The following is a 21,382-nucleotide window of genomic DNA, read 5'->3' as shown; positions in this document are numbered from 1 at the left end:
AGTACATGCAAGTGGGGATCTGAATGTCTTACTTTTCTTTAGGGGTGGCACTGCCACTGGCCATACTTCTTCCACTCAGCGTCTGCTCTACTACATCATACACCTCTGCTATCGACGAGGAGGATAAAGAAGATAACATCCAGGCTTCGAAAGTACGTCTATGATTCTTCTTGATGTCTCAAATGTACCAAAATGTATTTTTTTCACAAACCAACTAACACCCTTTTCATTATATTTTGGAAAGCGCTGTCTTCTTATGTTGAATTGCATTCAACAAAACCATTCTTTACAGTCATAAATATTAAGTCTCGCTCGTCCTTCGTTTCACCCTTCTTTAACTTTTCGTTCTTCACATCCCTAAACTTCATCTGATATGACTTGACTTCACAAATCACAATAAAAATTGGCCAGCTGAGTTGAAGTGAAATAGAGGGGGCCATTGGTTACCAGAGAAGTACCGCAGCTAATGCTATTAACAGTCAAGGTTGACTGTCTTCTACGTGATAGTCCAAAAAGTAGTTCTAAATTAGTAAATGTTCTTGACAGTACAGTGTACTTATACTAGTGTACTGTGTACTACTGTACAGTACATCATACACTCCTTTGCGAGGCTACTTAAAAATATTTCAATAAGTAAGGAGCATAATAACTTACCACCGTCCGCCGCCGTTGAGTCTTCCCCCCAGCTCCTCCTGTTGGCGCCGCCCCATCCTGAGTGGACCCCTCCGCACTGCTGTCCCCGGCAATGGTTGTCATCTGTGCCACGTCAGATGTTGTGAAGTCTAGGAAAAACATGTCATATTTTCAGATGCCATACACAACCCCCTATTTTGTCTCGTAACGGAAGAAAATGTTACATAACACATTTTTTTTGGATCACTGAAATAATATCGACTACCAAAATATCGACTACCCAAAATATCGACGAGAAAATATCTACAACCAAAATATCGAGTTTGTATGTACAAACAGGTAAGTACAAAAATATCGAGTACAAACTATCGTTAACAAAAATATAGTTGTACAAAATATCGACTTTAATAAAAACAATGTTTAATTACATTAATATAAAAAATTAATTACTAAAATATAATTAACAATACTTAAAATAACTTTTAATAATTAAATAATTAATGAAAGTAAAAAAATAATATTTTTTAATCATATTTCTTAAAACATATATATAGTAACAAAATTTAATTAAATAATAGCCAATATTATTAACGTACAAATACAAAAGAGTAAAAATTACTATTCCCACTGCAAAGAGTGCAACAGTGAATATATGACGTTACAACGCAACTTTTACAACGCACTACCATTACAACGTAAGTATTGGTAAGTATATAATATTTTTTTTAAATTTAAATTATTTAAAATTATTTAAATATAATTTAATTTAATTTCATAAAATTAAATTAATGTAAATTTAATTTTACTTTATTTTTACACTGTACCCCTGTACCCCTGTACCCCTGTACCCCAAAACTGACCCTGAACCCTAAAAAAACCCTTTACCCAAAAACCCAAAACTGACCCTGAACCCTAAAAAAAACCTTTACCCAAAAACCCAAAACTGACCCTGAACCCTAAAAATACCCCTTTACCCAAAAACTAAAAACTGACCCTGAACCCTAAAAATACCCCTTTACCCAAAAACTAAAAACTGACCCTGAACCCTTAAAATACCCCTTTACCCAAAAACTAAAAACTGACCCTGAACCCCAAAAATACCCCTTTACCCAAAAACTAAAAACTGCCCCTGAACCCTAAAAATACCCCTTTACCCAAAAACTAAAAACTGACCCTGAACCCTAAAAAAACCCTTTACCCAAAAACCCAAAACTGACCCTGAACCCTAAAAAAACCCTTTACCCAAAAACCCAAAACTGACCCTGAACCCTAAAAATACCCCTTTACCCAAAAACTAAAAACTGACCCTGAACCCTAAAAATACCCCTTTACCCAAAAACTAAAAACTGACCCTGAACCCTTAAAATACCCCGTTACCCAAAAACTAAAAACTGACCCTGAACCCTAAAAATACCCCTGTACCCAAAAACTAAAAACTGACCCTGAACCCTTAAAATACCCCTTTACCCAAAAACTAAAAACTGACCCTGAACCCTAAAAATACCCCTTTACCCAAAAACTAAAAACTGCCCCTGAACCCTAAAAATACCCCTTTACCCAAAAACTAAAAACTGACCCTGAACCCTAAAAATACCCCTTTAATTTAACATAATTAGCAAATAATCAATTAAATTAAATTAATTAATTAACAAATATTATTTAATTACCAATTAATTAAATATTACTACCAATTAATACATTTACATATTTAATAAATAATAATTAAATTACTTCCCACCCTATTCCCCTATAAACCCACAACCCGCTACAGGAAATACATTATTTTAATTTACATAATTAGCAATTAATCAATTAACTTAAATTAATTACCAATTACATTTTAAATAATTAACATATAATATTTAATTACCAATTAATTAATTATTACTACCAATTAATACATTTACATATTTAATTAATTATAATTAAATTACTTCCCACCCTATTCCCCTATAAACCCACAACCCGCTACAGAATAAAATTACACAATAATTTTTAAAAAATCATTAATTAAAAATAATTATAACATAAAATGACACTTTTCACACATATTATAACATAAAAACACTATAAATAATTACATATTATATAAAAAAAGATATTTTTTACGTTCGATATTATTTACAGTCGATATTACTTCACTTACCTTAAAAACGATATTTTGGCTGTCGATATTCTGTCCTGTCGATATTTTCTCCAAACGATATTTAAAACTCGATATTTTGTCCATTCGATATTGTGGAGTCGATATTCTGTCTGTGCACCATTTTTTTTATTACTGGGATTGAAAAAAAGGAACAGTTTTGGGGAGGGTGTTAACCTTTTATATGCTTATTCCATTAAATGCTACACTTCTTCTTATGACAACTGATGAATGCTTGCTGAACGGGCACCATTTTTCTCATTACAGAAAGAAGATTACATTGCCCTTCTGCCAGACAATTCTCCAACTACTAGTAAGTCATCACCAGCAGCACTGTGTTTTCATTTCTTAATTGAAAATAAAACTTTAAAACTAACAAACACTGTGTGGTTTTTGTTTTGCGAGTGAGTGAGCGGAAAGGTTTGAACTACTGCACTTGGCAGTCATGTTTCAGTGACTCAGATAGGCCGGGACTCGGAGGTAGTCTCTCTTCTTCTGGGTCGTAAAAATCATTGGTCAGACATTCTAGATAGTCTGTCAGGGGATTGGGGGTTCAACTTCTGTTCGGACTGAGGTATGTCGAAAGACGAACTGCACCTATAATCTTGTCCATACTTCTTTGTGTGCAGAATAGTCCCTGAAACACTAGCGGTATGGGATGTGCTCCTCTCAAATCAAAAAGGACACTGCTACCTTTTAGTTGGTGTAAACAATTACATTTTGTTGTTGCAAATTGTCAAAGCACTTACATTAAGAAGACTGGAATAGACAGCAAGGGCAACCCAGAGGACTACACTCAGTGCCTAGAGCTATTGCTGTATCAGAGTTTTGTTTCACACCGTTTACCGAATGGGCAAGCTTAGCTACCTACACAGACCGACTCATAATTGTAAATAGTAGTAGCACAGAGAGTGATGGTAGAGGCAGGATAAGAATGTAGAAAGTAGTCTACATTAGAAGAAGAGCCAAGACTATTTTGTAAAACATAGAATTATTATTTATGAGGAACCAGTTTATAATAAATAGGGGCTGTAAAAGTTAGGGAAGTATAAGTATTACGATAACAATAAGACAACTTACTGGGGCCAGCAGAAGAGCCTGGAAGGGACTTCTCCTGTCCAACTTCTGCCACCAGAGTCTCTGTCGCCACCGTCGCCTTGCCCCTGGGAGTTTCTGCTGGTGATCATGAAATAAAGAAACACAACATGGATGATTGTTTTTTGGGAAATATTTGATTTCTTTGTACTCAATCTAAAATTATGTCGGGGAAACAAATTAACATCAATTGCATCTGATCTGGTCAACTAAGAGGATAGTAGTACAGTATTGCAGGATTCGCAGACCGTCTAATAGGAAAGTTATGTAATTCACTAACTACATCAATAACAAAAAGGTTCTACTACGACTGCCATCACTCAGCAGCACGAGACGTCGCGTGACAGACACAGTCCGTCATCATGATTGCAGACCACTAACAAATGTCCTAGAACAAGTAATAAATAGTATACTCAACGTATCAATCCACCACTATCTCTTCAAAGTGGCAGCAGCAGGAGTACAAAGAAGGACTAGACTTGAGTCTACTGTCTCTAGCATTACGTAGTAATGCTCTCAAATGACTAAAAAGTTGCAAACAAGTAAGCATAGTAGCAACGCCAATAACCAGGCGAGCACCTGCAATAACAGAAGCTATTTAAACATTAATTTACCTGCAATGTAATCTAATCAGCAGCATTCGTACTCTTCAGGAAAAAAATAGATTAGCAATATAACAGAGCAGAAGGAAAAAAGTAGTTATTAAATAGCTACTTACCAAGCTCAGGGATCTCCACACCAAGCAGGTCGACCAGGTCATGCTCCCGGTCCAAGATGTCACTCCACCGGTGCGTCACTTGGTGGTAGGTGCGCCGGAGGCCAGACTCCTTGTGCATGCGCCGGCACACCGTGTCCCACAGCTGACGATGCTCCCGGAGGCCGTAACCGGAAGCAATCCGCCCACCTGCTGCCACGGTCTTAGGGAGGTGGACCTGGACAAAAACCAGCAAGGCCGCCACCTCCACCGCAGAAAAGATCTTCCTGGGCTGCACTTCCTCCCCCCTCCAACGCCCGCAAGAGAGCCGGGTACGTGGGGCTGGGCCCTTCCCCTTGCCCTTGTTGCCTTCCTTAGCCATGGTCCTGGGCACAAGAAGAAGGAAAGAAGAATAAGTGTGAAAAAAAATAAGAGAGAGAGCAAAAGAAATAAAGTAGGTAATAAAGTAATAAAAAGTAAAAACAAAAACAAAATATAGATGTAGGAAATTGAAGAGAGAGATAATAAGCAAAAAAAAACAAAAAAAGTTCAGAAAAACATAGGATTGCAAAGATGTAAGGTGGATAGAGAGGTAGCATGCCCAAAACCATAGCAGTGAATGAAAAACAAGATGGCCGCGCCCATAGAGGACCGCGTGGGTAAGTTCGCGCGATATTTCCCCCGCGAGCACGCAAAAATGCTCACGAATACGTAATCGCGCGCCGCATACGATGCGAGCATGCAACAAGCGCCCGGAAACGGAAACACGTCACGCAAACAAGATGGCCGCACCCATACACGACCGCATGGGCAACCTCGGAGTCGGTGCGCTGCAAGCGGCCCGCGAAGAAGCAAAAAACCACCCGAACACGGAAAAAAAAGAAAAACCGCCCAAACATGCAAAAAAAAGAGAAATCAGCAAATTCGCACGAATTTGCGGATTGCAAGTTCTATTTCGCGTCCCGCAAATCTCGCGAAATGGAAGAAAAACACATTTTGGAAAACTGAAAGCACTTAGCAGGTGCAAAAGTTCAAACTAATTTGTAACCATTCCCTGTAGTGGTTCCTGAGGGGCCCCTCCAGAGTTCAGTTGCCTACTTTCAACTATTCTCTGACCCTGCTCTGACCCTCAAAGCAGGGTCAGAGAATAGTTACAAGTATGGCACATTGCTCCTGAAAAAAAAAATAACTGCACCAGGAAGGTCTTACAGCTAAGGGAGAAGGTGCCAGACTTGAAGCACAAATTCAGTGACACATTAACCAGCAGTGGCAAACCAGAGGGTGGCAGGGATGAACCAGAGGATGGCAGTGGCAAACCAGAGGGTGGCAGTGATGAACCAGAGGGTGGCAGTGATGAACCAGAGGGTGGCAGCCTTGAACCAGAGGGGGACAGTGATGATCCAGAAGGTGGCAGTGGCAAACGAGAGGGTGGCAGTGATGAACCAGACGGTGGCAGGGATGAACCAGAGGGTGGCATGGATGAAACAGAGGATGGCAGGGATGAACCAGAGGGTGGCAGCCTTGAACCAGAGGGGGACAGCGATGATCCAGAGGGTGGCAGTGGCAAACCAGAGGGTGGCAGTGATGAACCAGAGGGTGGCAGGGATGAACCAGAGGGTACTGTGATAAACCAGAGGGGGACAGTGATGATACAGAGGGTGGCAGTGGCAAACCAGAGGGTTGCAGTGATGAACCAAAGGGTGGCAGGGAGGAACCAGACGATGGCAGCGATCAACAAGAGGGTGGCATTGATGAACCAGAGGGTGGCAGTGATCAACCAGAGGGTGGCAGTGATCAACCAGAGGGTGCTGTGATAAACCAGAGGGGGACAGTGATGATCCAGAGGGTGGCAGTGGCAAATGAGAGGGTGGCAGTGATGAACCAGAGGGTGGCAGGGATGAACCAGAGGGGGACAGTGATGATCCAGAGGGTGGCAGTGGCAAACCAGAGGGTGGCAGTGATGAACCAGAGGGTGGCAGCCTTGAACCAGAGGGGGACAGTGATGATCCAGAGGGTGGCAGTGGCAAACGAGAGGGTGGCAGTGATGAACCAGAGGGTGGCAGGGATGAACCAGAGGGTGGCAGGGATGAACCAGAGGATGGCAGTGATGAACCAGAGGGTGTCAGCCTTGAACCAGTGGGGGACAGTGATGATCCAGAGGGTGGCAGTGGCAAACCAGAGGGTGGCAGTGATGAACCAGAGGGTGGCAGGGATGAACCAGAGGGTGCTGTGATGAACCAGCATTGATGCTCCAGAGGGTGGCAGTGGCAAACAAGAGGGTGGCAGTGATGAACCAGAGGGTGGCAGGGATGAATCAGAGGATGGCAGTGATCAACCAGAGGGTGGCAGTGATGAACTAGAGGGTGCTGTGATAAACCAGAGGGGGACAGTGATGATCCAGAGCGTGGCATTGGAGAACCAGAGGGTGGCCGCGATGAACCACAGGGTCGCTAACAGGCTGGACACGTAGAAACAACATGGTCACGACCGTTGCGACCAAACAAGTAAGTTCGCGTTCCCGAACTTGTTCAAAACCCCAGCGAACTGGCAAAAACGGCAAATGTGCAAATTCGCACGAATTCGCGAATTTTGCGAATTGCGAGTTCGCAAATTTGCGAACCGCGAATTCGCAAAATTCACCCATGCTTAGAAATATTTTCAGTGTTTTATACTCTAGTTGCTCATTAGATCACTGTAGTAAAGCTACTGCTCACCAGGGAAGTCTACTGCTCGTATTGAAAGTACATGTTTCAGTCTGCATGTCAGATTTGTTTTTAATAAAATAGAAGAGGTTTTGAGAAGTCACTCAAAATGTGCCCTCCTTTTTCTTTCTGCAGCACACATCTCTATCTAGAGCAAAAAAGGGTTGAGTAAGTGTTTGAAAAAAGACTACAGGGGGGTTGATGATCGTAAATGGAGCCCATTCAGAATATGAAATACATAAGCAATATTAATGTTATAATGGTGAGTTGTGGTTTAGGAAGGGGCTAGTGACGAAGAGCAGGCCACATTTTCTGCTGTGACTACATTAGTTAAAGCTATAGTTCAGCTTCTTCACGGGCCAGTTGCTTCAGTGGTAGTCACTCTGTTAATGGCAGCGCTTAGAAACGGCAAAACTGAAGTACAAAATGCTGCATAAAAAGACGTTATTAGGTAAGCCTTGCCGTCCCAAAATCCAGGTGTCAACACTTCAGTTTTCGAGCCAATGAGCAGCCTGAGATGTTTTTGTCTTGTGAACATGACATTGACATACAACGCTGCCAGGAACACAGAACAAGTTATTCAACTTGGCTTGGCGGGGTTCAGGTATGAGGCTGGGCAGGCGGTGAAAGGAGACCTCGTACTTAACTGTTTCAGGAAGTAGGAGATGCTCAGTCTGAGCGCACGTAGCCTGGTGGAAGCCGCTATTGACCCACAGGTGCCTGGCCTGGAGGTGGATTCTTGTCCTTTTCGACACCCTCCTATAGACCGTGCTGCATTTCGGGATCTCGGAGAAGCAGCGCTCCGTCGTACATCACCCGAATGTAAGAACTTCAACATTTTAAGTCAAGAGTGAAACGCTAGTCATTCCGGACAGCCAACAGGTAAAAATCACATCATCTTTTAATAACCGTAAGTTTAGCTAGTATTATTTGATGTGAAGCATAAAACCAGGTCTTTAAAGGGAATGACAACAGTTGGGGTGGAGGGTGTCTCAAAAAGAGACTTGGCCAATGACAATCTCCGCAGAGAACAGTACGGTAGTGTATTTCGTATTTTAGGTCTCGAATATTAGTGCATGTGCTGCATCGCCAAGACATCAATTAATCTGTATGTTACCTGAAACCCCTGTTAAATTTTCCTGCCGCTTGCCATTTGTTTAAAGTTGACATGTCTCCTGTTAGCTGGCTTTTAAGTGGCTGTTGATCAGATACTGACTTACGTGTAGTCCGGAAGCAGCAGCGCCTAACTACGGTTTTCCTCTGCAATGCCGCACTATTCCTTTTGAATGCTTCACCCTTCCGCTTCATGTTATAAGTCCTCCCCCACCCTACTAATGCAAATGCCGATCCCCCTTCATTAGACCACAATGCTAGAATACCTACTACTCTCTCTACTACTCACTCTGTACTATTCACTCTCTAAAACTCTACTACTTTCACTACTACTCATTCTTTGCTACTCTCTACTACTCACTCTACTATTCTGTACTACTCTCTATCACTCACTCTCTACTACTCTCTACTACTCCCTCTCTACTAATCACTCTCTACTACTCACTCTACTATTATTATTATTACGAGTTTTAATATAGCGCCTGGTTACCATTAGGCATCCCCGCGCTCTTCCAGAGAAAAGCCACTACCACACAAAGCACCAGGATTAGGCAGGGAACAGGAAGGTTTTTAAAAGTTTACGAAACCGTAAAAATCTTGCTTCCGAACGCTGGTACAGGGGGAGAGAGTTCCACAGGATGGCCACATTTATAGAGAATCTTCTACCACCTGTTCTCGCCTTCCTCGCCCTCATGACCAGCAGCAGATGTTGATGGTCAGAACGAAGAGAGCGGGAGGCCTTGTAAGACTGGACCATATCCCCGAGAATGGGTGGGCCTTTCCCCTGTAGTATCTTATGGGCTACACAGAGTGCCTTAAATTTCACCCTCTCTCTGACGGGAAGCCAATGTAGCGCCTTCAGTGCAGGGCGAGCCGACTGGCGCCTAGGAATGTCCGTCAGGAGCCTGGCGGCCGCATTCTGCACTTGCTGCAGTTTGTTTAGGGTGGAATCTGGGGCACCCAAAAACAGTACGTTACTGAAGTCCAGCCGCGAGATGATAAGCCCCTGAATAAGTAACCTCCTAGAGGCCGCTGGAAGAAGAGGTAGGATCTTCCGGGCTGATTGGAGCAGGCCAAAACACACGCCTGAGATCTTTTTTGCGTGTGTTTTAAAAGAAAGGTCCTGCTCAAGCCACACCCCCAGGCTCTTGATCTCCTGCTTGGGGGTGGGCACAGGTCCCAGGCTGCTGGGCCAACTGCTAGGTGGTAAGGAGGGAGGGGAGTTCCCAAGCAACATCAGTTCCGTATTGGAGCTGTTGAGCTTAAGAGCTGAGCTACACATCCACGTGAAGATCTTGTCCAGGCACATGTGCAGCCGGTCAGGATGGTGAGTTACCTGGGGAAGACCTACCACCAGCTGGGTATCATCAGCATAGCTGATGATCTTGATACCCAGCGGCAGTACCACACTCTCCAGGGGGGCCATATAAATGTTAAATAAAGTAGGGCTCAATGATGAGCCCTGTGGCACACCACACTGGAGAGGTACTGAGGGTGATGTCTCATGGCCTTCCCACACCTCAAATGTCCGACCTTCCAAAAAGGAAGCGAACCACTTGAGGGCCATCCCGGAGACCCCCACCCCCGACAGCCGACGGAGAAGCACCTGATGGTCTACGGTGTCAAAGGCAGCACTACGGTCCAGGAGGATCACTGCCACCGATCCCCCTGAATCCAAAATGCTCCTTGCACTCTCCACGACTGCCAGCAGGGCAGTATCGGTCCCCTGACCGGGGCGGAAGCCAGTTTGGGATTTGGCCAGCAGGGAATTGGACTCCAGGAAGCCAGATAGGCGACTATTCACCAACTTCTCCGCCACCTTGCCAAGGCCGGGGAGAAGGGAGATAGGCCTAAAGTTGGCGAGGTCAACTGGGTCCAGGTTAGGCTTCTTCAACAGAGCCTTCACAACCGCTCCATTCCAGCTAGGGGGAACCACTCCTTGGGCAAGAGACAGATTTATAAGGTCCGTCACTGGCCGACCGATGGTAGGGGCTACCTGCTTCTTTTTTTTTAATTTTTTTTTTTTTTATTGAAGTTGTATTCAGATTATATACAGCGTACATAAAAAATAAGAAAACACAGAAAAATAACAATTACATTTAGTTTCGACTCAACAAAATGTTTAAACCCATTTACTCAAAATAGCATCCCCAAATTTGATCAAATTTTCTAATACCCCCAACTCTTTGAGCATATAAGATTTCGCTTTTCCTGACCCTTTTCATTTTTTCCAACCATTCCTGCAGCGTCGGGATATAGGATGAAAGCCAATTCTGCAGTAATAAAGATCTAGCCACAGCCATTATAATATAAATCAATTTTGCCAAGTGACTGGAAAATATACAATCAGGGTCATATCCAAATAATAACATTCTTGCATTGCATGGGACAGATAACAAACAATAAGTCTTTAAAAAACTAATAATTTCTTCCCAGAAATGCTTAATTTTAGGACAAGACATAATAATGTGAGACCAATTGGCTTGTTCACAATTGCAATGTCTGAAACAAAAAGCAGACGCATCGTTATACATTTTAGCAATTATTACTGGTGTACGATATAATAGCCACTTGCTAAAATACAACATGCGACGCCAATTGGCCCCACGCAATACGCAGAAATTAAATTGATTAATGGTTTTCCAGATTTCCGGCGACAATATAAAATTTTCTTGAGTGTACCATTTTCGGATAACTTTAGCAGTCAACTCTACCTACCGACTTTGAGTCAGACACTGTTTCCATACTCCTGGTTTCTTCTCCACATTATTAATAAAAAGATCTAAAACAAGATTAGAAGTATCATTCGCAATGGTACCGGGATCTAATTGCGCCAACATAGGATAAATTAAATTAGAGTAGGAACCAATTAGCAAAAAATTGCCACCAATTCGAGCTGACATCTCCGTAACTGAGAGCCAAGTCCCGCTTACCAAAAAATCAGATAATGTTTTAAACCCAGACCTACCCCAGTTTTTTATTACAATGGGATTGATTTTAATCTTTAAAAAAGAAAACACTCCGATTAAGGGAGTTAGTAAATGAAAGTGTGGAAGTGAATATCTCTTAAGCATTGCATTACGCCGTTTAAAAAACCAATTTAGGATTTTATACCGCACAAATTTGGTGGATTTCAATACAAACAACGGGGATGGTATTTGTATTTCTGAGCATATCAAATCAAAAAAAAATTTATAAAACAACTAGTTACTGCATTCCTGTTCTTAAATCTCTCTAAGTACTGTGCAAAGTAAGCAAAATAGTAATCTTTCAAATTTGGTAAAGAAAGACCGCCGTAATTAGTTTCTGCATTTAATGTCCGTATATCTAATCTAGGTGTTTTTTTTGCCCAAATAAATTTAGAGAACATAGATTCTATTTTGGAAAAAAAAGTACCCGACAAATAGACTGGAATTGATGCAAACAAAAAATTAAAAAGAGGGAGGATTGACATTTTAATTAAATTGATGCGTCCGAGAATAGTTAAGGGCAGAGGATCCCAGCGAGTGAACATTGATTGGACTTTTTTAATTAATGGAACAAAATTAAGTGTATATAAATCCAAAATATTTGAAGAGAACAAAATTCCTAGATATCTTTTAGGTTTTAAATTAATGCAGCCTTGTAAATCTATGTGTAACACTGGGTTTCCACCCCCACAAACCAATATTTCTGTCTTTTTTTTGTTAATCCGATAACCTCCTAGAGATTCAAACTCTTCAAAAATTTGAAAAATATGGGTCTGTGATTCCAAATCAGGTTTAATGAGTAGCATAATGTCATCTGCGTATAGTTTAATTTTGGCCATTGAGGTAACTGGAGGTTTGATCTGGAAACAATTCCTGATAGCAATAGTTAATGGTTCGATAAAAAAGGCAAAAAGAATAGGAGATAAAGGGCAGCCTTGCCTAGTGCCGCGTTGAACTAAAATTGAACCTGCTAATGACTTGTTAACAATTATGTTTGCTCTAGCGCCTACATACAAATTCTTTATCAAATTAATGATACATTGGGGAATGGCAAACTTAGATAAAATAATGAAAAGGGTGTCCCAAACCACCAAATCAAAAGCTTTTTCTGCATCTAACAGTAATACCAAGGCCTGTATCCCACGTGCTTCAAAATAATCTAATGCTTCAACTAAAAATGTGTGTTAGTAAATAATTGTCTGCCGCTTATAAAGCCATTTTGATCTGGATGGATCAAATCCACCGCTTGATCATTAAGACGTAATGATAACATCTTAGTGGTTATTTTATAATCGGAGTTTAATAAAGTGATTGGCCTGTATGAATTCGGATCTTTGGATTCTTTCCCTTTTTTAAAAAAACTAATGACTGTACCTTCATGGAAGGACTCCGGGACTTGTCCTCCTTCCAGCATAGAATTCAACAAAAGTAGAAATAAGTCACTAAAGGAGCAAAAAAAAACTTTAAAGAATTCAGAAGGGAAGCCGTCAGGACCACAAGCCTTGCCTAATGGTAGATTTTTAACAACTTCTTCCAATTCTGCTTTAGTAAAAGGTCTCTGCATATGCCGCTGATCTTCGAGCGGTGGATTCGGAATCTCATAATGGTCCAAAAACTCTGATAGTTTTTGATGATTAAAATTATGTTTTGCTGCGTAAATACGCTCATAATGTTTAAACATAATATTATTTATTTCAACCTGATCAGATGTTTCGAAATGAGTAAGAGGGTCTTTTAAGGAATGAATCAAGTTTGAAGCCGCTTGTTCTCTTACTTGCCAGGCTAGGAATTTCCCTGAGAAATTACTTTCTTCGTACACTTTTTGTGATTGTTTCTGGAACACCAATTCACTTTGCTCATAATAATAAGCGCTAAGCGCTTGCTTAGCTTCCCTCAGTTGGATTGCCACTTCGTAATTTGGTTGACATTGATAGCTAAATGTTATATCCTGAATTTTTTGGAGCAAGGAGTTCCTTTTACTTTTCACAGCACTCCACTCCGCCGCATCCTTACTAATAAGTACCCCCCGTAAAAAAAGCCTTTAACGAGTCCCAGATAACATGAAGAGGGGCCGTGCCTATATTTCGGTTAATGTACTCTGCTATCTCCACCTTTAATGCTGATATCCAATTCAAATTCTGTAAATACATTTTATTAAACATCCATCTTTTCGAAGCCTTTATAGTCTCTACATAATCGAAATTAATCACTATCATACCACGGTCTGAAAAGCCATTATGGTAGAATCTCTGCGAACTAAATTTAAGCTGTCTGGATGTTAGAAAAAAATCTATACGAGATGAGGATTTAAACCTTCCGGACCAGCAGGTGTACTCCATTTTCAGAGGGTTTCTCACACGCCATGGGTCACATAAACCAAATAAAGATATATAATTTAGGATAGTCTTAAGAGATCTAGGCTTAGACTGCCTCTTAAGAGTTGATGTAGAATCTAAACTAGGGTTCATAAGTATATTAAAATCGCCACCTATAATGATATCTCCACCTACCAATAAAAGAGATTGAAACAGAGCGTCGTAAATCTGGGGGTTATCTTCTATAGGTGCATAAAAACAAACAAAAGGAGTGATGATTTTTGACTTTACATGAAACCCAACACCAACGACCTGAAGAATCATTTTCCGTCTGGACTATCTCAATCTCAAAATTTTTATTTATGAATAGAGCAACGCCTCGTTGTGAACCCATGGCGCACGAAAACCCCCGAAAAGAAGCCCACGTTTTAAACATCTTAAAATCCTCTTTCTTAGCAGCCGCTATATGAGTCTCCTGTAACATAATCACTGTAGGATTTTCAGTTCTAATCCAAGACTCTATTGCACGCAATTTTCTGGCATTATTCAGACCATTCACATTAAAGGATATCAATTTCAGCTCCATCCTAGACGACATGGGCCATCATTAATTTGCACAAAGAAACACAAAGAAACACAGAAGTTTTAAACTCAAAAATACTTAAATTACATATATATATGCAAAAAAGCATACAAGAGTACCAGAAATGCAGGATCTTGCCACATTCAAATCCACTGAAAACAACCTCAATTTTTCCATTTTTTCCCCTCCCCCCTTTCACCCATGGCCCTCCTCCTACTACTCTCCCCCACGCTCGCCACCGGGTCTCCCCCCCAACCATAGAGGTGTCTTGGAATAACACCCCGCTCCCTGCCCTCCCCCTCCCGCTCCCTCACCCCTCACCCCTCCACCAGCCCCACCATATCTCTAGCCATGGTATAGCCTTCATTTAACACCATTTACCAAAAGAAGAAACCTGAAAAAAATACAAAAACAGAAGAGAGTATGCTAAGAAATCAAGAATTTTGCATTCAACCTCTATCCGGGTGACATTTGACTAAGTAAAACATTGGCCTCATCAATATCTGTGAGCAAATGAAATTTGCCCTTAATCAGCACCTTCAATTTTGACTGTTGTGCTATAGATGCTTGTACCCCTTTAGCTTTGAACAGGTGCAAAAGTTTAACGAACTCTCTTCTACGCTTCGCAGCAACGGCTGACATATCAGTAAAAATCCGGCATTTGGAAGTAGCATTTGCTGCAAACTGACCCTGTTTAATGGCTCTTGTCAGAATTGTCTCCTTAACCCGATAGTCAGCGAAATTAACCAAAATAGTACGAGGAAAGGGAGAGTTTGGGAATGGCTGAGCGGGCACACGATGAGCTCGGGTGATTGTCAAATCACCTTTGAATTCCGGAATTACTTCGTGCGATATAAAAGAAGTGACCCATTGAACCATATCTGAGCCCTCAATCTTCTCTGGAACCCCTACTATTCGCAGATTTGATCTGCGATTATAATTCTCCAACTCATCAAGCTTAGATTCCAAAGTCTTCGATGATTTATAAACGTCCTTGACATCCTTTTGAAGTTTGGGGATTTCAACCTCTAAGCTTGAAATCCTGGCTTCAGCCTCCTGAAGACGAGGTGGGAAAGAAGTGACAATAACCTCAATTTTTTCCAAACGATTTTGAATTCCGGCGAATTCTGCTTTTTGAGACTGTTGAGACTGCTTCACTTCGCGAATCTCATCCAAAATTAAATTTAGCATGTCCTTGACTGACAATTGCATTGTTTTTAACCCTGTTGTCTGGTTAGTCTCAGTATTCAAAGACAGAATGGGGCTCATCATACCCGCTTGTTCCCTCCCGACTTGTATCCCACAACTTGTGTCTTGAACCACCTGACCATCCGCTCCGTCATTCAAATTAGTGACTACTATAGCAGCGACAGCGGCAGCAGAACCTGTACTTGGATCTTGAGCACAAGCTGAACCAGAGTAAGGGTTGGGCTGGGTGGTAACAGGACTACATGATATATGCGAGTTATTAGGAAATGTAGACTGTGCATTCGCATTAGCCTCCTCTATAGGCTCGGAATCTTGTGAAATAGATTCAGTTTGGAAAGTCTTAAGTGAGTGAGCGTTCCCCACTGTATCGGGAATATCAGAAACATGCGGAGGTTCTGTAACTGCTTCCGTCTCCCCCTCAGAGCTTACCAAAGAAATATCTGCTCCGCTTTCCATTTGGTCAGTTATTTTATCAGTCGCTTTATCAGATGCAGCCTCCTCTAAAGCCTTTAACCGTCGGGCTCTCGTCTTAGCCCGAACATTGGTTTGTTTGCCCATTTACGACTGCAGTTAAGCACACAAACACAAAGTCTCTAGAAAAATAAGGAGTCACGCAATAGAACCGTGTAAAAAATAGGCAACAGCTTGAGGCCGCAAAGCTTTTCAGTTTCTTTTCCCAGCTTTTTTTTCCCCACGTTTTTTTTTTCACGTTCCAGGCTCCAGGTTTTTCCAGATTAGCAGGGCACTATGGGAGATGTAGTCCTGTACTCCTTATGCAGCGTGCAGTAGTACTCAAGCATTCAATGTGACTGCAGAGTAAATAGCGCTCTTTAATTACTCAATGCTTCGTTCTTTGCCCTCCGAGCTTCGTGCTTCGTGCTAAATACTGAGTACTGAGTACAAAATGCCGTTGTATTCAAAGGGAAAGTCCGCCCAGATCACTCCCCACATCTTCCACCGCTCGTCGACTTACAGTTTTACAGGGAGTAAATGAAGGAGCCAATATTAAAACCCCTACAGCGGCAGTCAAAACCAGGCGCTTTTCCAGGCGTTTTCCACTCCAGCTCACCGTGTCAGATGAATTGGCACACCTGTGCTGATTAAATACGCCACTTGTATCACCCTGTGTCACTGTATCACTCGTGGCAAAAGAGATAGCTCGCAACCCAAAGGAAACCAGTCGGGCTATCAGCTCCAGCTATCAGCTCCTGAGGCGCCGGTCTCTGCTTCAGACACTTCAGACACTTCGGACGCTCGGATCAGCTTCTCCGGGACGCCATCACCCTCTCCTCGCCATTGACATCGCCGCCGCCGCCGCGGACATGTTCATGGTAGGGGGGAGGAGCAAGAGGCAAGAGGTGGGAGCGTTCAGGTGCTACGTGGAGGCGTGGAACTCCACCGTAGCGTCGCAAGTCTGAGCCAGGGCTACCTGCTTCAAGTACTTCATGGGTGCAGGATCTTTCGGAGAACCACTTTTCATGGTTATCAAAGCTGCGAGAACTTCTTCCACGGTAACAGGACCGAAAGAAACCAGCTCTACCGATCGCACCCTGGGCTGAAGCCCTGGGCTACTACTCTCTCTCTACTACTCACTCTCTACTACTCTCTACTACTCCCTCTCTACTACTCGCTCTCTACTACTCATGCTCCACCACTCACTCTCAACTACTCACTCTCTCCTACTGTCTACTATTAACTGTCTACTACTCTCTCTCCACTACTCTCTCTACTGCTCACTCTATACTACTCTCTACTACTCACACTTTACTACATACTCTCTACTTCTTGCTCTCTACTACTTGGTCTCTACTACTCTCTACTACTCACTCTACTACTCACTCTCTACTACTCTCTACTACTCACTCTGCTACTCACTCTCTACTACTCTCTCTCTACTACTCACTCTCTACTACTCACTCTACTACTCTCTACTACTCTCTATCTACTACTCACTCTCTACTACTCTCTACTACTCACTCTCTGCTACTCGGTCTCTACTACTTTCTACTACTCACGCTCCACTACGTACTCTCTACTACTCACTCTCTACTACTCTCTACTATTCACTCTCTACTACTCTCTACTACCCACTCTACTACTCACTCTCTACTACTCTCTACTACTCACTCTCTACTACACAATCTCTACTACTTGATCTCTACAACTCGCTCTCTACTACTCTCTACTACTCACTCTCTACTACTCTCTACTACTCACGCTCCACTACTCACTCTCTGCTACTCGCTCTCTTCTACTTTCTACTACGCACGCTCCACTACTCACTGTCTACTACTCGCTCTCTACTGCTCTCTACTATTCACTCTCTACTATTCTCTACTACTCTCTCTACTACTCACTCTCTACTACTCACTCTCTAGTACACACTCTGTACTACTTGCTCTCTACCACACACTCTCTACTACCCTCAACTACTCACTCTACTTCTCACTTTCTACTACTCTCTACTACTCACTCTACTACTCAATCTACTACTCACTCCCCACTACTCCCTACTACTCACTGTCAACTACTCACTCTCTCCTACTCACTCTCTACTACTTTACTACTCTCTACTAATCTGTTATTCACCACTACTATTCTCTCTCCTGCTCACTCTCTACTACTCTCTCTGCTACTCTCTCTACTACTCTATACTACTCACTCTCTGCTAATCACTCTCTACTACTCACTCTACTACTCACTCTACTACTCACTCTCTACTACTCACTCTCTACTACTCTCTACTACTCACTCTCTACTACGCTCTTTCTACTCCTCTCTACTACTCACTCTACTATTCTGTTCTACTCTCTATCACTCACTCTCTACTACTCTCTACTACTCTACTACTCCCGCTCTACTAATCACTCTCTACTACTCTCTCTACTACTCTCTCTCTACTACTCACTCTCTACTACTCTCTACTACTCCCTCTCTACTACTCGCTCTCTACTACTCATGCTCCACCACTCACTCTCTACTACTCACTCTCTCCTACTGTCTACTATTAACTGTCTACTACTCTCTCTCTACTACTCTCTCTACTGCTCACTCTCTACTACTCTCTACTACTCACACTTTACTACATACTCTCTACTTCTCGCTCTCTACTTCTTGCTCTCTACTACTCTCTACTACTCACTCTACTACTCACTCTCTACTACTCTCTATTACTCACTCTTTACTACTCTCTCTCTACTACTCACTCTTTACTACTCACTCTACTACTCTCTACTACTCTCTATCTACTACTCACTCTCTACTACTCACTCTCTAGTACACACTGTACTACTTGCTCTCTACCACACGCTCTCTACTACCCTCAACTACTCACTCTACTTTTCACTTTCTACTACTCTCTATTCTACTCACTCTCTACTATGCTCTCTCTACTCCTCTCTACTACTCACTCTACTACTCACTCTCCACTACTCACTCTCTACTACTCTCTACTACTCACTCTCTACTACGCTCTCTCTACTCCTCTCTACTACTCACTCTACTACTCACTCTCTACTACTCTCTAGTACTAACCCTCTACTACTCACTCTCTACTACTCACTATCTACTACTCTCTCTAATACTCACTACTACTCACTCTACTACTCTCTCTCTACTACTCTCTACTACTCACTCTACTACTCATTCTCTACTACTCTCTACTACTCACTCTACTACTCACTCTCTACTACACTCTAGTACTCAGCCTCTACTACTCACTCTCTACTACGCTCTACTACTCACTCTCTACTACTCTCTCTCTACTACTCTCTACTACTCACTCTGCTACTCACTCTCTACCACTCACTCTCTGATACTCTCTAATACTCACTTTCTACTACTCACTTTCTACTACTTACTCTCTACTACTCACTCTCTTCTACTCTATACTACTCTATACTATTCACTCCCTACTACTCACTCTCCACTACTCTCTACTATTCACTGTCTACTACTCTCTACTACTCACTCTCTACTACTCACTCTACTACTCTCTAATATTCACTATCTGCTACTCATTCTACTACTCTCTACTAGTCTCTCTACTACTCTCTATTACTCACTCTCTACTCTCTACCTCTCTCTACCTCTATCTCTACTATTCTCTACCTCTCTACCTCTACCTCTCTACCCCTATCGCTCTACCACTACACCTCTACCTCTACACCTCTAGCGACTCTACCTCTCTCTACACGCACACATATGCACATATATATGCATTTATATATATGTATGTGTATGTATATATATATAAATATTTCAACATATATATAATCTGCATATCTATATAAATACAAATATAAATGCATGTATACGTATACATATATGCATACATATGCATGTGATGTACATGAACGTTTGAAAAACACCAATAAAAGCAAATCTAAAAAGACACCTAATTACAAACAGTATTGCTTTAACTTAAACGAGGGCGACACCTATTGCATTTTCAATGCTTGTTTACTTTGGTTCCATCAAGAGGGCATTCAAATGTGTCACACATTAGCCATAAATTCTGAATGTTAGCACCATAGTTGCTCATTCGATCACTGTAGTAACGCTACTGCTAACCAGAGAAGTCTGCTGCTGGTATTCAAAGTGAATGTTTCAGTCTGCATGTTAGAATTTCTCAATGAAATAGAAGAGGATTTGAGAAGTCAAAATGTGCCCTAATTTTTCTTTCAGCAGCACTAATCATAATTTCTATGGCAAAATGAAGCCCCTCATTTTGTTCCTTTGCAAACTAAGGGGTCCATTAGGATGTCGGGCGGATTGCCCCCGCTAGGGTGGCGGTAGCCACCGCCACCCTGGCGGGGGCAATCCGCCCGACATCCGCATTCTAATTCCCCCCCGCCATATTAGGATGGCGGGGGGGGACCGCGGCGCACGAAAACACCGTCCGCCGCTTTTCCGCCCCGGTCGCATTGCGGCCGGGGCGGTAATGGAACCATATGGTGGCGGTGTCTATCAGACACCGCCATCCATATTAGGGTGCCTGTCTGCAGCTGCTTTTCCGCGGCGGCAATGCCGCCACGGAAAGGCAGGCGGGGATTGCTGCGGGGGCCCCCTGCAGGGCCCCCAGGTTCACACCACTGTCAGGGGGCACATTGGGGGTACCTATGGTACCCCCCCACATTTGCATATGCAAAACGGCAGGCACCGCGCGGTGCCTGCCGCTTTGCATATGCAAATGCAAAAAAGCATTTTTAGCATCGTGGCGGGCGGTGCAGAGTGCACCGCCCGCCACAATGCTAAAACTACAGGATGTGCCCGCCACTGTGGCGGGCACATCCTAATGCCCCCCACGGGACCCCCGCCCTTATGGCGGGCGGTCCCGTTTCCCACTATGGTGACGGGCGGACCAAGTGCGCCCGTCATCATAATGACCCCCTTAATGTTTTAAGTGTTACCACTTTATTCCAATCAAGATGGCTTTAGGTGTTCCATACTTTTGTGATAAATAAGACTGTAAGCACTCTAGTTGTTCTTTAAAACACTATGGGACATTCTGTCATTGGGCTATACTTGGGCAACCTCTGGGTGATATTTGTGCTACATTTGGGCTCTTTTGTCCCTGGCAGCCATTTTGGGAGACTTATTTCTTATGAAGTTTCCTAATTTTCTCATTTACTACAGTCTCCTCTATAGGAAATACTTTCAGTGTTTTACACTCTAGTTGCTCATTAGATCACTGTAGTAAAGCTACTGCTCACCAGGGAAGTCTGCTGCTGGTATTGAAAGTACATGTCTCAGTCTGCATGTCAGACTTTCTCAAATGAAATTGAAGAGGATTTGAGAAGTCACTCAAAAGGTGCCCTCATTTTTATTTCTGCAGCACAAATCTCTATCTAGAGTAACAAAGGGTTGAGTAAGTGTTTGAAAAAAGACTACAGGGGGTTGATGATCGTAAATGGAGCCCATTCAT

The 21,382-nt window shown here is 42.5% G+C and overlaps 1 protein-coding gene across 1 annotated transcript in view; it reads left to right on the top strand.

Annotated features, from left to right (window-relative positions):
* Positions 1–8,092: 8,092 nt before the first annotated feature.
* Positions 8,093–21,382, top strand: part of LOC144827854 (IgGFc-binding protein-like) — a 109,141-nt gene continuing 95,851 nt past the window's right edge. The window contains exon 1 of the mRNA XM_078686019.1: positions 8,093–8,149. The gene's annotated coding sequence lies outside the window, so the exon portion shown is untranslated. The remainder of the gene's footprint in view (positions 8,150–21,382) is intronic.

The sequence above is a fragment of the Lissotriton helveticus genome, chromosome 4_1, assembly GCF_964261635.1.
Source record: "Lissotriton helveticus chromosome 4_1, aLisHel1.1, whole genome shotgun sequence".
NCBI classification, from domain to species: domain Eukaryota; kingdom Metazoa; phylum Chordata; class Amphibia; order Caudata; family Salamandridae; genus Lissotriton; species Lissotriton helveticus.
This window is presented reverse-complemented; position numbering and strand designations above follow the sequence as displayed.